The sequence below is a fragment of the Bombina bombina genome, chromosome 2 (genome assembly GCF_027579735.1).
Source record: "Bombina bombina isolate aBomBom1 chromosome 2, aBomBom1.pri, whole genome shotgun sequence".
NCBI lineage: Eukaryota > Metazoa > Chordata > Amphibia > Anura > Bombinatoridae > Bombina > Bombina bombina.
Genome location: NC_069500.1, coordinates 234,838,042 through 234,857,778, shown reverse-complemented (window position 1 = coordinate 234,857,778; position 19,737 = coordinate 234,838,042). Strand labels below are relative to the sequence as shown.

Below are 19,737 nucleotides of genomic sequence, written 5' to 3'. Positions count from 1 at the left end.
TTATAAAAAAAAGCTTAGCAGTGAAAGGGTTAAATAACCCTGCAGGAATCTTTATTTTAAAACCTGTTTACTGTGTTTCTTATTGAGTCACATTTTGTCCTCCATTTCTCTGAATTCCAGTCTACCCCAGAACCAAAACATCCCATGTTCAATAAGTTAAAAGTGGTTTTCCAGAATTTTATTGTACAGTCCCTTTTAGTTGCCGCAAGCACAAAAAAAATAAAAATGATTTTAATCAGGACAGAAACATTTATTGTAATTACATTTCCAAATAGCCTTTTTTGATGGGGAAAAAAAGAAAACAAAACTTTAACATCCCTTAAAGGGACACTGAACCCAATTTTTTTCTTTCATGATTCAGATAGAGCATGACATTTTAAGCAACTTTCTAATTTAATCCTATTATCAATTTTTCTTCGTTCTCTTGCTATCTTTATTTTAAAAGCAGGAATGTAAATCTTAGCAGCCAGCCCATTTTAGGTTCAGCACCATGGATAGCGCTTGCTTATTGGAGGCTTACATTTACCCACCAATAAGCAAGCATAACCTAGGTTCTCAACCAAAAATGGGCCGGCTCCTATGCATCACATTCCTACTTTTTGAATAAAGATAGCAAGAGAACAAAGAAAACTTGATAATAGGAGTAAATTAGAAAGTTGCTTAAAATTGCATGCTCTATCTGAATCACGAAAAAAAAATTGGGTTCAGTGTCCCTTTAAGCTTTGAATTACACTGGCCTTTTACAATTGTGTTGGGTACTTTAGCTCCATTTCCAGTGTGGGTATAATATATCCAAATTTCATTATACAGTAGGATCAGTTATAGTGATTTTGTAGGGCCCCAGTATGTTATGTTGGCATATAATACAATTGATTTATTTTATATTTTTATCTGCAGAACAAGAAAGTAAAGAATGATTGCAAATATACACATAACGTTAGTGCTACACAGCACATCTAGATGTCACACTGTTTCACAGAGATTATTAGAGGGGTAAGTAATATGTTTATCAGAAGGCAGTTAGATGCTTTTTCTCTGATAGTAGTTATTGCTGCAAGGACAATAAGCTCTGCACAGAGGGTGTTTAATAGACGCTACATGCCCTTTAAATCAATATCAGCATCCTATTGAAGTTACAATCTGCAAGCGTCGAGGTGAGAAGGAAGGAAGGAGCGTTATATTGCAATACCAGTGTATGCTGCCTGCACTTGTCTAGCAGCAATTGCTATCTCAACACATCAGCTTGTTCTTGCTTCTCTAGGTTGTTCTCTAGGCTATTTATTAAGTTTATGAAATGACAGTGTGCAAATGAATGAACATGCTAATGGCCACAGATACACTGACTCATTCACTAATATAATGCACCGGTTGTACTTCTGGGGCCCTTGCCCTCTGCTTGTGTTGTCATCTGCTCCATATACTTTCACTGTTCCATTCTACTTATTTGTATACTTAAATTTAACCCGTGTCTATAATATTAATGCGTGTGGGTTTGATCTAAGGTATATGCTTTTATTTCTGTAACTAGGCTATTACAAGTTATATATTTATCATGACACCCAAATAGTATCTTCTATACTTTTCAATAGAACCACATATCCTAATCCCAAAGGACAAAATGTGGCTATCCAGCACTTCTGTATCTGACACCACTTCTTTAAAAAACACTACTCATTTACATGTCTACATTTGCAGCACAGAGTGGCCCTCTGCAGATTGTTCATTATTTATTTGTGTGGATCCAGGGCATATATTTCTGTATCTGTCTGTATATATGGGTTTGTGGCACATAACCTGACAAATATTTGCTGATTTGAAGTGTGTTCATGTACAAGTTTGTGCTTTATTTCATTTTTGTAGAATTCTGAAACATCTTCCTCTTTTGAGACAGCCACACTGCTGCATTGCTGTGACGTCACCTGAATATTAGGCTACATGCACTGTGAGTCTGGCCAAGGTCAGTGTTATACTGTTGTGTGCAGGTGTGTTCCTGTATGTGTATTCCACTCCCCCACACCACCTCTCTATCTCTGTATTAAAACTCAAATTGAATAGTCATTTGCGTGTCTAAAATAGGGTATACAATATATTTCCTATTCAAAATGTCAGAATATCCTCAGTTAAGGCATCATCTCAGTGGATGGGATACATAAATAACTATCATGAGCTCACTCACACATTGCCCCATATAAATACCTATATAAATATTTGTTTTTACCATTTTTTCTTTTCTTTGACTGAATACAGAATAGAATTTGAGTCAGAACCCACCAGTCATAAACAGTCTGTTTTGTCACTTGTAAGGCTGATCAGTGTGACCATATTTGTACTGGCTCAAGCCATTTATATCATGCTGATTCAAATAAAAGAGCATTTATAACACACACACAAGCATACACACACACTCTCACATGTAAACACGTAGTTGAAAGTATGTATTTAAATGTGTTATAATGTATTTATTAAGCAGTTTATTTTGCCTATAAAAATCCTAGGCGCATAAGTGACTGTGGAATAGACGCTCACTGGCTGTCAGGGAACCTTCTCACACATAAATTGGTAAACAATGTCTTACCTCATAGGCATGAAAGTAAAAATTGGTGTATTTTTCAGCACAGTAATGTCTAATTAAAAAACAAACAAGACCACCCCTAAACATAAAACCCCCAAAAACATGTAATACATTTTAAAATGTATTTTAAATGCACAAAAATAATAAAAATAACTTTACTGCCGTTGATGGTGGAGAATACAGTAAGAAGCCCCCAAGTACAAGACGTTTAAGAACTTGGGGGTCTGTAAAAATGGTTTTATGTTTTTTTTTGGGTGGAAGGGGGTTTCAAAAAAATAAAAAGTTACCGAATATCATAATATACAAGGCTACCTCTACAGCGTATAGATCTGTATTAGTGTACATGTGCTGCACATCATTTTACCTATGGTGGTTCATTGGAACTAAAAGACTATTAAGAGGTCTAAAGAACAAATTATTCCGAGGGCCTTTTACCCCTCCCCCAACACTTATTTTGAGAAATAATGTAAGGCACATAGATCCTGGTTAGATATTTATATACTTTGAGAAAGTTGTTGGAGCAAGCACAACAAATATGCCCACCATTTAATTAAAAAAAGGCTGAAGGCTTAAAGGGACATAAAACCCAAATTTTTCTTATATGATTTAGAAAGAACATGCAATTTTGAACATCTTTATAATTTACTTCTATTATCTAATTTGCTTCATTTTCTTGATATACTTTGCTGAAAGGCATATCTAGATAGGCTCAGTAGCTACTGATTAGTGGCTGCACATAGATGCCTTGTCTGATTGGCTCGCCCATGTGCATTGCTATTTCTTCAACAAAGGATATCTAACGAATTAAGCAAATTAGAAAAGAGAAGTCAATTAGAATGTTGTTTAAAATTGTATTCTCTATCTGAATCATGAAAGAAAAAGTTTGGGTTTAGTGTCCCTTTAATAATTGGTCTCTCTGTCATGGTTGAAAGCTCTCCTTCTCCAAAAATACAGGACAACAATCTGATAACAGACCCAACCTTAATGTTACCCTACATTCCTGTATAAATTTTCACAGCTGATCAGTGATTTCACCTCCTTGATTTCCAGTAACGAAAACTGATTACTCCCTTCCCACTCAACCACTGCTAACACACACAAGTCAATGATGTTAACCATGGCGGGTCCCTGGGCAATAGAAATTGCGGTGCATTTCAGCTCAGCCCCCTATATTCTCATCCCCCTGTATGGCCTGCACCTGTCCTAATATTCAGTATTTTCTATATAACACTATATCGGCTAGATTACGAGTTTTGCATTATGAGTCTAATGCTGCTTTTTCCCTACCGCCGGTATTATGAGTCTTGTAGGTACAGCTGTACCGCACACTTTTTTGGCCGTCACACAACGTAACTACTGCACCTTTCAAAAAGGCCTTTTTCAATGGGACTTCCACAGCGCCGGTATTACGAGTTTGCCTGTCCGGCAAAAATGTGAGTGGTACATCCTATAACTACAAGATCCGTATCGTCATCTGAAAGTCAGTAGTTATGGGTTTTTTGTTACAAAGCTGCACCATAAAACTCATAATTAAAGTGTTACAAAGTAAACTAACACCCATAAACTACCTATTAACCCCTAAACCGAGGCCTTCCCGCATCGCAAACATAATAATAAAATTATTAACGACTAATTTGCCACATCGGACATCGCCGCCACTATAATAAACTTATTAACCCCTAAACCACCGCACTCCCGCATTGTAAACACTGGGTAAATATTATTAACCCCTAATCTGCTGCCCCAATGTCCTCGCCACCCACCTACACTTATTAACCCCTTATCTGCTGCTCCCAATGTCGTTGCCACCTACATACACTTATTAACCCCTAATCTGCTGTCCCTAACATCGCCGCAACCTACATTACTATTATTAACCCCTAATCTGCTGCTCCCGAAATCGCCGCCAACTAACTACACTTATTAACCCCTAATCTGCTGCCCCCAATGTCGCCGCCACTATACTAAAGTTATTAACCCCTAAACCTAACCCTAAGTCTAACCCTAACCCTAACGTAACCCTAACCCTAACACCCACTAACTTTAACATAATTAAAATAATTCCAAATAAAAATGACAATTAATACCTAAATAATTCCTATTTAAAACTAAATAAATACTTACCTGTAAAATAAAACCTAAGCTAGCTACAATATAACTAATAGTTATATTGTATCTTGCTTATGTTTTATTTTTATTTCACAGGTAAATATGTATTTATTTTAACTATGTAGATTAGTTATTAAATAGTTATTAACTATTTACTAGCTACCTAGCTAAAATAAATACAAAGTTATCTGTAAAATAAAACCTAACCTGTGTTACACTAAAACCTACCATTACATTAAAATTAAATAAATTAAATTACAAAAAACATTTATCTAAATTACAAAAAATAATAAACACTAAATTACACAACATAAAAAAGAAATTATTAAATATTTAAACTAATTACACCTAATCTAATAACACTATAAAAATAAAAAAGCCCCCCAAAATAAAAAAAAACCCTAGCCTACACTAAACTGCCAGTGGCCCTTAAAAGGGCTTTTTGTGGGGCATTGCCCCAAAGAAATCAGCTCTTTTACCTGTAAAAAAAAAAATACAAACAACCCCCCAACAGTAAAACCCACCACCCACAAAACCAACCCCCCCAAATAAAAAACGGACATCCATCCTCATCCAGCCGGGAGAAGTCTTCATCCAAGCGGCAAGAAGTCGTCCTCCAGGCGGGCAAAAGTCTTCATCCTGACGGCATCTTTTATCTTCATCCTTCCGACGCGGAGCGGCTACATCTTCAAGACATCCGGCACGGAGCATCCTCTTCTTTTGCTGGCCATTGAAGAATGAAGTTTCCTTAAAATGACGTCATCCAATATGGCGTCCCTTGAATTCCGATTGGCTGATAGAATCCTATCAGCCAATCGGAATTAAAGGGTAAAAAATCCTATTGGCTGATGCAATCAGCCAATAGGATTGAGCTTTAATCCTATTGGCTGATCCAATCAGCCAATAGGATTGAGCTTGCATTCTATTGGCTGTTACAATCAGGTTTTTTTTTATTTTGGGGGGGCTTTTTTTATTTTTATAGGGCTATTAGATTAGGTGTAATTAGTTTAAATATTTGATAATTTCTTTTTTATTTTGTGTAATTTAGTGTTTATTATTTTTTGTAATTTAGATAAATGTTTTTTGTAATTTAATTTATTTAATTTTAGTGTAATGGTAGGTTTTAGTGTAACACAGGTTAGGTTTTATTTTACAGGTAACTTTGTATTTATTTTAGCTAGGTAGCTAGTAAATAGTTAACTATTTAATAACTAATCTACCTAGTTAAAATAAATACAAACTTACCTGTGAAATAAAAATAAAACATAAGCAAGATACAATATAACTATTAGTTATATTGTAGCTAGATTAGGTTTTATTTTACAGGTAAGTAATTATTTAGTTTTAAATAGGAATAATTTAGGTATTAATTGTAATTTTTATTTGGAATAATTTTAATTATGTTAAAGTTAGTGGGTGTTAGGGTTATGGTTACGTTAGGGTTAGATTTAGGGTAAGGTTTAGGGGTTAATAACTTTAGTATAGTGGCGGCGACATTGGGGGCAGCAGATTAGGGGTTAATAAGTGTAGTTAGGTGGCGGCGATTTTGGGGGCAGCAGATTAGGGGTTAATAATAGTAATGTAGGTTGCAGCGATGTTAGGGACAGCAGATTAGGGGTTAATAAGTGTAGGTGGGTGGCGGCGACATTGGGGGCGGCAGATTAGGGGTTAATAAGTGTAGGTGGGTGGCGGCGACATTGGGGACGGCAGATTAGGGGTTAATAAGTGTAGGTAGGTGCCGGCGATGTCGGGGATGGCAGATTAGGGGTTAATAAGTGTAATGTAGGTGTCGGCGATGTCAGGGGCAGTAGATTAGAGGTGTTTAGATTCAGGGTTTATGTTAGGGTCTTAGGTTTAAACATAAATTTTCTTTCCCCATAGGAATCAATGGGGCTGCATTACAGAGCTTTACGCTCCATTATTGCAGGTGTTAGGCTTTTTTTTAGCCGGCTCCCCCCATTGATGTCTATGGGGAAATTGTACACGAGCACGTAAAAGCAGCTCAAAGCAGCGCTGGTATTTGTGTGCGGTATGGAGCTCAACGCTGCCATATTGCCCACAAACACCTGTTTTTGGAAAACCTGTAATAGCAGCGCTATTAAAGGTGAGCGTTGGGAATAACTTGCAAGTTAGTAGCGAGCCAGCCATAACGCAAAACTCGTAATCTGGCTGTATATTTGTAACAAACAGCAAACTGATTTCCTGGTTAAGCACGCGTCTTCTCAGCGTCAGGTGGAGTGTTTTTGTTTCACAGCAAGCCCCTACTCTGTCACTGGAAGTAAACACAGGTCAGGGGTTAGAGAGACTACATTTGGTATTGGACCTCTCTCTAGTACTTTAATCAGCTCATACAAAACAAACAACAATTAAGTACTAGAAAGTAAATACGTTTATAAATTCAAATATCAAAGAAAGACATTCCTTTGTAAAAAAAAAGTCTTGCTATCCAGATGAATATAAACTTGCATAAATTACTTACAGATTTTTGATAGCAGAGGTATTCAGGTAAGGCAACCTAAGTCACACAGTCTGGGTCAAGGCCTCACATGGAAAAGCTGCACAAAATCATTATAAAAAAAAATGTTCAAAAATAATCCAAAGTCAAATATCAAGTCAGTTACAAACAAGGGGCTAATACAAAAGCTTAGTCAGGGGAAGCAGAAGTCAAACCAGTATGCCCAAGCACTAACTGCCAGAGTAACTCAATACACAATCAAACTCTTGCAGAAAACAGCTTATAAAGACTACTACAGCTAGGGCTAAATTGATCTTCTAAGCCCTCTTAAAGGTACAGTAGGTCTTACTGAAGCAGGAACAGAAATGACTCTTCTGTCTGCCTATCTGCCTATTATGAAAATATGATACCTTACCATACTTCTTTATAAACTAAATACAGGATGTACATGGCACCTTTTCATTCCCTCACACCTGACAGTAAAGGGTCCAGGGCATGTGCCCCTCCCATGTGCCCAAAAGGCAGGCCTGATGTTAACCCATTTGCATGTCAATAAAACACAAAGAACACTGATTTTATGCATGGCTGCCAATAAAGATCACAGAAAAGTGAATTTGCTTGGCTGCCAGTAAAACACAAGATTGTTTCCACACAGGGCAGTACATCATTAACAACAGTGATTTAAAGTTTCTGTGCCTGTTATACTCAGGGCAAACATTATTTTAATCCCTTAGAACTAGTAAGAAATGGAGCTGTCATTTTCCCCGATTACTCTCATTAAGAGCCATGATTTTACCTTTTTGTGGCATAATACTTAGGCCATAGATTGCTATCCCCTTAGTGACAATACATTTCAGTAGTAGTAGTTATTTGCGCTGCATTGCTATCTTTATTTCTACCACTGATGCACACAAATGCTGTTGTTGCCTTTAAAATAGTCGTCACTAGAAAAACTTGCGCATGCCCCTAAAAATACCATGGATGTGCAATGTCTTTTCATTATGTGATTATCATCTATAAAAATGTTTGAGGTTTTGGCAACCTTCAAAAATATAGCTGGTGGTCGGAGGAACTTATATATGGCCCGTTTCAATGTATATATTTGGACTATCCAGCTCAATATGGGATACCTGCCTATCCTGTTCCTAGTTACTATTAAATTGATAAAACTTGCTAAGTAGTGAGAAATATATTTGTCTGTTTGTGGCAGAAATAGGAGGGATAATTAAAGGGACACTGAGCCCAAATTTTTTTCTTTTGTGATTCAGATAGAGCATGACATTTTAAGCAACTTTCTAATTTACTCCTATTATCAAATTTTCTTTATTCTCTTGGTATCTTTATTTGAAATGCAAGAATGTAAGTTTAGATGCCGGCCCATTTTTACTGAACAACCTGGGTTATCCTTGATGATTGGTGGATAAATTCATCCACCAATAAAAAAAAGTGGTGTCCAGAGGTGTGAACCAAACAAATGGCTTAGATGCCTTCTTTTTCAAATAAAGATAGCAATAGAATGAAGAAAAAATTATAATAGGAGTAAATTAGAAAGTTGCTTAAAATTGCATGCTCTATCTGAATCACAGAAGAAAAAAAATTTGGGTTCAGTGTCACTTTAAATTTACCAGTAGGCTTTTTGCAGTGCAGAAACATTTCTGTACTGTCCTTTTCAAATGGGCAAATTAGATAAATAAAAATGTTTTCATTTTAATAAATATGAAAATGTAAATATGTTACTTTACTATTTTACTTATATGTAGTTGATTTCATTGTCTAGTTTTTTTTCTTGTATCTAGACACCTTAGCTATGTTTTTTTTTTTTGGCCTTCATTTATTTCCTTTTTTTCTCCGTTCATTTGCCGCTTCTGCCCCCATTCATGTCACCTTTCCCAGATGAGCTATCACAAAATCCGTAACCTTGTTTAGCTCTGCCAAATAACACCAGAAGCACAGATGTATTTATTTAAAGGTGTCCTCTGCAAGGTTTAATTCTCCAAACTTGCATGTTTTCTGTACACATGGGAGAGCTGCGCTATTTATCAAAGTGTGTAGGATGCAAAACTAGGACAAAAAAATTGCCGGCTATAATAAATAACAATGACTCTTACTTGAATTTATTTTTTAAATATTTGGAGTTTTTTCTTTAACTTCATACTATTATTAAATTCAAACTTTGTTTGTTTGTATTAATTAATTTAACAACTTTTTGAAGACTGCAAAGGGGCACATTTAAATTGATCTGTATTCTCATATTTCTTTTCCCCCCCAAATTCTGAGCATATTACATGGTTTAATTTTTATATCTCAACATTCATTTATCATGTAATGTCCATAGTCCACAAATATTTAAAGGTAAATTAATCTCAGAATTTAATCCATCATAAAAACAACCTTTTAATCTATGTTCATTGCTTATTTTGCCTGCTTTTCGTGTAATTTTAATTTGTTTAAAATGGTCATCTTCAATTGCTCTATCAGCAAGATAGGAGGCAAGTGTGAACTATTATTATTATTATTATCATCATCAAATAGTCGTAGAGCTCCAACTGATTCTGCAGTGCTAAAAACATGGGTCTAATATACAAGGTAACAATTATAGAGGGCCCTGCCAAGAGTAGCACTGTTTTAAATCAGTTCTCATGAAGGGGATATGCAAGTCTTTTATGGAAAGCTTGAAAGTTTAAAAACTTGGGGAGGTTCCTGTAGAGACTGAGAGTTCCACAGAATAGAGGCCAATCTGGAGAAGTCTTGTAGAGGGGTATGTGAGGAGGTAACAAGAGAGGAGAAGTAGGTCATGAGCAGAACGAAGGGGACGTGAGGGATAATATCTGGAAATGAGGTCTGAGATATAGGGGGGAGTAGTGTTATTGAGAACTTTAAATGTCAGAGTCAGAATTTTGTGTTTTATTCTAGAGGTTAGAGGAAGCCAGTGAAGGGATTGGCAGAGAGGTGCAGCAGTTGAGGAGCAACGTGTAAGGAAGATTAGCCTGGCAGAGGCATTTATTATGGATAATAAGGGAGATAGATGGCAGCTAGGGAGGGTGGAGTTAGAATAGTCAAGGGAGGAAATGATGTGAGAGTGGATTAAAGTCTTAGTTGTGTCTTGTGTGAGGAAGTGGCATATGTCTTTATGGTGAAATTTGCAGGAATTGGCCTAAAATTGGTTGTGGTGGGATCGGAGTCTAGTGTGACCCCAAGACATAGAGCATGCAAGGTTGGGGTAATGATGTTATTACCAACAATTATAGATTGCTGGGGGTAGAGATTTTGGAAGAGGGGGGAAATAAGGAGCTCAGTTTTTGAGAGATTTAAGCTTGTGAGAGGACATACAGGATGAAATATTAGAAATATTAGAAACACACAGCTAGATTACAAGTTTTGCGTTGCGGCTTGTAACGCTGAAAATAGGGCATTTCCAGCGTTAAAACAGCTATTACAAGTGTTGTCGGTATAGCTATACTGCACACCTTTTAGCCTGTACCGCAACGTCAGTCCCGCACACGTAAAAATTATGTTTTTTAATGGGATTCCCATAGTGCCAGTATTATGAGTTTTGCGTTCTGGCTAAAAAGTGAGCATTACAGCCTAAAACGACAAGATCCGTAACGCCATCTAAAGTCATTAGTTATGCGTTTTATGCTACAAAGCTGTAGCATAAAAATTATAACTAAAGTGTTACAAAGTGCACTAAACACCCATAAACTACCTATTAACCCCTAAACCGAGGCCCTCCCGCATCACAAACACTATAATAAATGTATTAACCCCTAATCTGTCAACATCGCCGCCACTAAGAAATGTATTAACCCCTATTCCACCGCTCCCCGACATCGTCACCACTATACTAAAGTTATTACCCCTAAACTGCCGCCCTCCCGCATCAAAAACACTATTTAAATATTATGAACGCCTAATCTGCCGTCCACCCACACCGCCGCTATAATAATCCTATTAGCCCCTAAACTGCAAGCCCCCCACAACGAAATATACTAAAATAAACTATTAACCCCTAAACCGAAAAGCCCCCCACAACAAAATAAACTAATTTAAAATAGTAACCCCTAAACCTAATGACCCCCTAACTTTATATTAAAATTACAATTTCCCTATCTTAAATTAAATTAAAACTTACCTGTCAAATTAAACAAAATAATTTTAAACTAACAATTAAACTATTAAACTAAAATTAAACTAACTACCAATTAAAGTGATGGTAAATTTGTTAATAGTGTTCAAAATATTTTATAAGCTCTTACCTTAACTAGCACATCGATATGCTTATATAATATAAAAAACATCTTTTTACTAAGTAACTTCAGTTTTATTTCAGAAACGGTACACTGTTATAATCAGCCTCTCTCTAAATTTTTCACAGGGGCTGTTTTGATTGACATACTTTTTAGCCAATCATCTGCTCACCATGCCCCCCATGTTAAATAGGACCTGCACGCTCCCGTGCTCTGTACTCCCTAATTGCGATGGAATGCGTATGCGCAACTCTTATGCTACTTGCGCATTTGTAAATGAGAATCCTCAGCTCCAACATAAGATGGATTCTCATTTACAAATGTGCAAGTAGCGTAAGAGTTGCGCATGCGCATTCCATCACAATTAGGGAGTTCAGAGAATGGGAGCGTGCAGGTCCTATTTAACATGGGGAGCATGGTGAGCAGATGATTGGCTAAAACTTATGTCAATCAAAGCAGCCCCTGTGAAAAATTTAGAGAGAGGCTAATTATTTATAACAGTGTACCGTTACTGAAATAAAATTGAAGTTACTAAGTAAAAAGATGTTTTTTATATTATATAAGCATATCGATGTGCTAGTTAAGGTAAGAGCTTATAAAATATGTTGAACACTATTAACGAATTTACCTTCACTTTAAATGAAACTAAACTACCAATAAAAAAAAATCCTAACACTACTCTAAAAATTACAAAAAGTATCTAATTACAAAAAATAAAAACTAACTAAATTACAACCCCCCCACTAAATTACGAAAAATAACAAAACACATTATCAAAAATAAAAAAGAATTACACCTAATCTAATAGTCCTATCAAAATAAAAAAGCCCACCTAAAATAAAAAACCCTAGCCTACAATAAACTACCAATGGCCTTTAAAAGGGCCTTTTGTGGGGCATTGCCCCAAAGATATCAGCTCTTTTACTTGTAAAAAAAATACAAACACCACCCCGACAGTAAAGCCCACCGCCCAATTAACCCCACCAAATAAAAAAACTATCCAAAATAACCTAAGATAACTATTGCCCTGAAAAGTGCATTTGTATGGGCATTGCCCTTAAAAGGGCATTTAGCTCTTTTACTGCCCAGACCCTAAACTAAAAAAAAACCCACCCAAAAAAACCCTTAAAGGAACCTAACACTAACCCCCGACGATCCACTTACAGTTGTTGAAGTCCCGCATGAAGGATCCATCCAGGTGACCAAGTCCTCATCCATGCAGCAAGAAGTCTTCATCCAGGCGGCCTCTTCAATCTTCATCCAGCCAGCGCGGAGCGGGTCCATCCTGAAGACATCCGGCACGGAGCAACCTCTTCATACGGTCTCCGCCGTACACTGAATCTTCAGCCAATAGGATTTAAGCAGCTCTCATTCTATTGCCTAATTCGAATTAGCCAATAGAATGAGAGCTGCTTAAATCCTATTGGCTGATTTGAATAGCCAATAGGATTTTAGCAGCCCTAATTCCTATTGGCTGATTCAAAATTTTCAGCCAATAGGAATGCAAGGGATGCCATCTTGAATCGCGTCCCTTGCATTGAAGATTCAGTGTACGGCGGAGACCGTATGAAGAGGATGCTCCGTGCCGGATGTCTTCAGGATGGACACGCTCCGTGCTGGCTGGATGAAGATCGAAGAGGTTGCCTGGATGAAGACTTCTTGCCGCATGGATGAGGACTTCGCCGGCTGGATGAAGATAGAAGAGGCCGTCTGGATGAAGACTTCTTTCCTGCATGGACGAGGACTTTGCCAGCTAGCTGGATCCTTCAAGTGGGACTTCAACAACTGTAAGTGAATCGTCAGGGGTTAGTGTTAGGTTTTTTTAAGGGTTCTTTGGGTGTTTGTTTTTTTTAGTTTAGGTTCTGGGCAGTAAAAGAGCTAAATGCTCTTTTAAGGGCAATGTCCCAAAAAATGCCCTTTTCAGGGCAATGATTAGGTTAGGTTATTTTAGATAGTTTTTTTATTTGGGGGGGTTGGTTGGGTGGTGGGTTTTACTGTTGGGGGTGTTTTGTATTTTTTTTACAGGTAAAAGAGCTGATATCTTTGGGGCAATGCCTCACAAAAGGCCCTTTTAAGGGCCATTGATAGTTTATTGTAGGCTAGGTTTTTTTTTTATTTTGGGTGGGCTTTTTTATTTTGATAGGGCTATCTAATATCTAATTAGGTGTAATTCTTTCTTATTTTTGATCATTTGTTTGTTATTTTGTGTAATGTATATTTTAGAGGGTGTTTGTTTTTAAAGTAAAAGAGCTGTTTATCTCAGGGCAATGCCTTACAAAAGGCCCTTTTAAGGGCCCCCCAAAAGGCCCTTTTAAGGGCCCTTGGTAGTTTGGGGGGTGGGGGTTTGTATAGTGTTAGGGGGTGTTTGTATTCTTTTTAAAGTAAAGGAGCTTTTTATCTCAGGGCAATGCCCTACAAAAGGCCCTTTTAAGGGCTCTTGGTAGTTTGGGGGGTGGGGGTTTGTATAGTGTTAGGGGGTGTTTGTATTCTTTTTAAAGTAAAAGAGCTGTTTATCTCAGGGCAATGCCCAACAAAAGGCCTTTTTAAGGACCCTTGGTAGTTTATTCTAGAGTAGGTTTTTTTTATTTTGGGGTGTTTTTTTTAAGGGCATTAGAATAGGATTAATTTTAATTTTTTTGGATAATTGTGTTTTTTTTGTAATGATAGGTTTTTATTATTTGTAATGGTAGTTTTTTTTTATTTTTTGTAATGTTAGGTTTTTTATTTTTTGTAATGTTAGGTTTTAGTATAAGGCAGGTTAGGTTTTATTTCACAGGTGAGTTTGTATTTATTTTAACTAGGTAGTTAGTAAATAGTTAATAACTATTTTCTAACTATTCTACCTAGTTAAAATAAATACAAACTTACCTGTGAAATAAAAATAAAACCTAAGCTAGCTACAATGTAACTTTTAGTTATATACTGTAGCTAGCTTAGTTTTTATTTCACAGCTAAGTATTTAGTTTTAAATGGTATTATTTAGTTAATAATTGTAAGTTTAATTTAGATCTAATTTAATTATGTTAGGGGGGTTAGGGTTAGGTTTAGGGTTAGGTTTAGGGGTTAATATAATGTTTAATTTAGCTTGTTACGATGTGGGGGGCTGGCAGTTTAGGGGTTAATAGGTTTATTTAGTTAATAATTGTAAAGTTAATTTAGCTATATTTTTATTATGTTAAAGTTAGGGGGTGTTAGGCTTAGGGTTACGTTAGGGTTAGGGTTAAGTTAGGGTTAGGTTTAGGGGTTAATTTAGTTTAATTTAGCTTGTTGCGATGTAGGGGGCTGGTGGTTTAGGGGTTAATAGGTTTATTTAGTTAATCATTGTAAATTTAATTTAGCTATATTTTTATTATGTTAAAGTTAAGGGGTGTTAGGGTAGGGTTACGTTAGGGTTAGGTTTAGGGGTTAATGTAGTTTAATTTAGCTTGTTTTGCGATGTGGGGGGCTGGCGGTTTAGGGGTTAAAAAGTAGTATTGTGGCAGCGATATCAGGATTGGCAGATTAGGGGTTAATAATTTTATTTAGGTAGCGGCGAAATTGGGAGCATCAGACTAGGGGTTAATAACTGTAGGCAGGTGTCGGCGATGTTGGGGCAGCAGATTAGGGGTGTTTAGACGTAGGGTTTATGTTAGGGTGTTAAGTTTAAACTGTCTTTTTATTTCCCCATAGACATCAATGGTGCTGCGTTACGGAACTTTTGTTTCCGCGATCGTAGGTGTTAGTTTTATTTTTTGCCGGCTCTCCCCATTGATGTCTATGGGGAAATCGTGCACGAGCACATCTCAGCAGCGCTCTGATTGTGTGTGGTATGGAGCTCAATGCAACCATATTGCACACAAAAGGCGTATGTTTGAAAACTTGTAATAGCAGCGCTATAAAAAATTAAATAACGTAACTTTTGTTGCGTTTGTTAATTTCTCTATAGCGCTCAAAACTCGTAATCTAGCTGACAGTTAGTAACAGTAGTTAGTAAGGAAGGGGATAGTTCTGGTGCAGAGCGGTAGATTTGGGTATGATCATCATAAAAATTATATTGAAGGATGATTGAGCTTTCTGCAAACATATCCCATTTAAATGGGTTGTGTTTTCAATTAGCAATTTTGCAGCTGGTATAACAAGTAATTGAAAACACATTAAAAGAAGATCAATTTTATAGTACAATGTCCCTTTTTAGGGAAGTCTCCATTTGAGATAGCAGCAAGGAAATCAGTGTGACAGATAGTTTTCTGTTACTGCTTGCGTCCTATAGATGTAAACTGCAAGCTAGTATTGCAGTTTCTATAGAAATAAAGAGACCATGGATATATGTGAATTTGTTATTATTGGTAAGTGCTAAAGGATGATGCTATAAGGTTGTTGCTTTTTGTATGAGAGGTTGTGAACACTTCAGGATTTTGAGGATGAGGTTGGTGTGCTTTGTTCCGCAGCTACAAGTAGGACGGACGGACAGTGGCAGTAAGTGAGAATAGGATTTGTGGTTATCAATTAGTTAAGATAGATGATGTCATACATGATACACTCATGTGGAGTAGTTGAAACCTGGATCATCTACCCAGCAGAGGTGGTATTGTGGTCTCAGCATTGCCAACGTTACTCTGAACTGTTCTTTCTTTGTGTAACATCTGTGTTCAGGAATGCTGTGGTCTTAAGACCCCCCTCCTTCCCCCTCCTCCTGTTGCATGGTACTTCTTGATACTGTGAGTTAAGGCTGCCTATGAATGGTTGAATGATCGTAAATTATAACAAGGGCATGGGGCTTGACAAGACAAAGGGAACACTGGGTTATAACTTAATATTACAGAGAAAGTAGTCAGAACTAACCTGGGACACGAAGCAGCTAACATCTAAAGGAGTTCTCCACATATCTACAGAAACTTGGTAATAAACTTAGATATTGTGTTATTCTATGTCCTATTTTATTTTAAAGAATTGTATCTTTGCACATATATGTTATTTTGAATGTTTTTGTAATTTGGCACTGTGTAACCTGTATTGGTATTTTTGTTATTAAACATATAGAAAATCTAATTATGTCTTTAGGCTCTACTCTGAATTCACACTCTGCAGAGACAAGGTTAAAGGCACGTTACCTAATTGTTAATTTGTGGCAGCGAGTTGTAACTGGGGTGGTGTGAACAGGATTTGGGGGTTAATTTCTTGTCCCTTTGGGTCCTTTGTAGAGTTAAAGGTTAAGGGAACCAGAGGATTAGTGCTATTAACCCCTTCATGCCCACACCCTCCCAATTGTGATAGTTGAGTGGAGAGGCTTAATCGTCACAGATGGGTGTATGGTGGGATAAAGATTTGAAAAAACAAAGAGCTTATGTGAGCAGAATTTGGGGGGGGGGGGACTCATGAGATGGGAATCTGAAGCAGTCATAATAATCAAAATAAAGGATAACATTGATGGTACATGGTTTAAAACGATTATACAATAGAAGTTCCCTAAGTAAAAATGTAACAGACCAGAGAGTTCTGCTTCAGCAATTTCCAATGCGAGTTGTAGCTTTTGAGTGAAACTGGCTCTGAGTAGTTAGATGCGTTTAGTAAACAAAAAGGGCTAGATTATGAGAGAAATTCAAATTATCGCTCTCGCTCGCGTGTTAATGTTGCTATATCAAGGCTTTGCGTTCGTATTACAAGTTGAAAGTAAAACGTTTGAGCATGAGCAATATACCGTTGTGTGCAACAAGCCAAACTTCGAATATCACAAATGCATATTCCCCTTAGTCTTCAATGGAGTACGAAAAGTGGTAAAAAAAAAAACCACCCTTACTCGTGCGCTAACGTGATCTTGTTTACTCAAGTGTGCTAACCCAACATTAAATATGAATATTTCACATTACAATGTTCTTCACATAGCAGAATATGTTGTATTTATTCTTAAATACATATATATATATATATATATATATATATATATATATATATATATATATATATATATCTGATGGATTTTTTTGGTCCCAAAAAGGTATTGCACTAATCCATAGCGTAGCATCAGCCAGGGTGCATATATCTAAAACATTATGCAGGAATCCGAAAAAAGACTGCACTCACTGGGCTTTTAGATAAAAAAATGCTTTTAATATTCCATGTTAAAATGGGTAAATTAGCATGACGTTTCAGTGCTGTACTAGCACCTTTATCAAATGTTCCCAAAAAGAAAAGGAAAGTCTCAGTGCAGGTGCATCCTCAACGTGATGCCCCAAAGGAATACCTGTTTATGTGTGTGTATATGTATACAGATATATAGGAACATCTACTTAAAACTATTTAGAACATATTCCCCTATGTGAAGAACATTGGAATGTGAAATATTTACACTAAACACATTATTAAATACTAGTCCTAAAGCCTGTGTACAAGGGCCAAAATCCCCATCCACTTGGATCCCCTCTCACTCCCTCCATCTCTGCCACTCGTAATCTAGCCCAAAGTGTGTCCTTGCCTAACTTACTTCCTATTAGTGAGTGAACAATGCCTCACACTGCAATAATACTTACTATCAGATAACCTCCCCCTTCTTAAAAAATCTCCACCCCCCAATTTTCTATAACTGCTGATAATTCCATCATTACCTCTACCCCGCATGCCCGAAGTCTTGGGGTCACACTTGACTCAAACCTTTCTTTCACTCCTCACATTCAGTCCTTGGCTAAAGCCTGCGGCTTCCACCTTTAAAAATATCTCTAAAATTAGACATTTCCTTGCACAAACACAACTAAGATTTTAATACACTCTCTCATCCTTTCCTGCCTCGACTATTGCAACTCCATCCACTCTGGTCTACCTAGCTGCTGCCTAGCTCCTTTACAATCCATAATGAATGCCTCTGCCAGGCTCTTCTTCCTTACACGTCGCTCTTCATCTGCTGCACCTCTCTGCCAATCCCTTCACTGGCTTCCTCTTGCCTCCAGGACTAAACACAAAATCCTCACTCTGACAAAGCCCTCAACTGCACTGCTCCCCCCTACATTTCAGACCTTGTTTCCAGATACTCTCCCTTCCGTCCCCTTTGCTCTGCTCATAATCTCCTACTCTCCTCCTCTCTTGTTACTTCCTCACATTCCCGTTAACAGGACTTCTCCAGACCATCTTGTGGAACTCCCTTCTTCGCTCCACAAGACTCTCCCCTAGTTTTAACAGCTTCATGCGCTCCCTAAAAACTCTACTATTCAGGGATCTATACAACCTACACTAACCTTTCCTAACTCCATTGGTTTCCCTTTGAACCCCTTAGAATGTAATGCTATGAGCCCAGCTGTTTGTAGATCACCTTCATAAGAGCTGACTACAACAGTGCAACTCTCAGCAGTGCCCTCTACCCATCTGATCCCTATAAATGTTATCTTGTATACTGCCTATGTTTATAGAGCTGCGGAATCTGTTGGGGCTCTACAAATACCTCTGCAAACAATAAAAATACAAATAATCTGCAACAATAAAAAAACCCAAAAAAAACAACAACCCACAACAGACAATAGCCTAGCTGCTAGACCAAATTGTCACTGCATCTGTGTGGTGCAGAGTACTGTTACTTTTGTGTGTGCGCATGCACATATTCCTATTTTATGGTGTGTTTGCTCTCATGTGTTTGTTAGTGTGTGTGTTTATTAAGCATATTATAGGTGGTAGTGCACGTCTATTTGTATGTATTATGCAGGTGTGTTTGTATTTCATTGTATATGTGTGTAGTATTATATGGGACCATGGAGCAGAATAGGCAGAACAATGGGGACCATTTGTGGGTGTGGTCAGTATTCTTGTACCCTGCTTACTTGTTTTTATGATAACACATACTTTTTTATACTCTCCATTAAGGTTCACAATGGTAATATTGGAATTTGCCAAATGCTGAAGAATTAAACCAATTCACAAGTAAGAAAGACAACAGCAGAACTAACACCAATTGCTCTACATAAACTGTAAGTAAAATTACTTACTGACAACTATTTACTCGTTTCATTAAAATTAATTTATATTCTATTATTGCATCTAAAAGAGACCCTTCTAAAATGTACTAAAACAAACATATTTTGTTTTTCTCTTTGTGAGGTTTATATCATTTCTAACAAAACAAACATAACATGGTTTATATCAACTTTTTTAGAGAAACTGCAGAAATGCCCTCTTAGTTTTTTTTTTAAAAGTGATTGTAAAGTTTAACGAATTAAAGCCCGGTATCTAAAAATACAAAACAGGGGCACTTTAATTCATTAAACTTTACAATGATAATACTTACCTTTGTTTTATGGAAAGCAGACCGTCGATCCTCTGCCCACAGCTCCTGCTTTATTTAGCATAATGTTGACGAATCCGGCTTCCTCCAATTGTTGCGTTGCCCCACGAGC

The 19,737-nt window shown here is 37.0% G+C and overlaps 1 long non-coding RNA gene across 1 annotated transcript in view; it reads left to right on the top strand.

Moving 5' to 3' along the window:
* LOC128647740 (uncharacterized) overlaps window positions 1-916 on the top strand; it is a 36,916-nt gene extending 36,000 nt beyond the window's left edge. Inside the window, exon 3 of the long non-coding RNA XR_008400398.1 lies at window positions 898-916. This is a non-coding gene — a long non-coding RNA (uncharacterized LOC128647740). The remainder of the gene's footprint in view (window positions 1-897) is intronic.
* The last annotated feature ends 18,821 nt before the right edge of the window (window positions 917-19,737 follow it).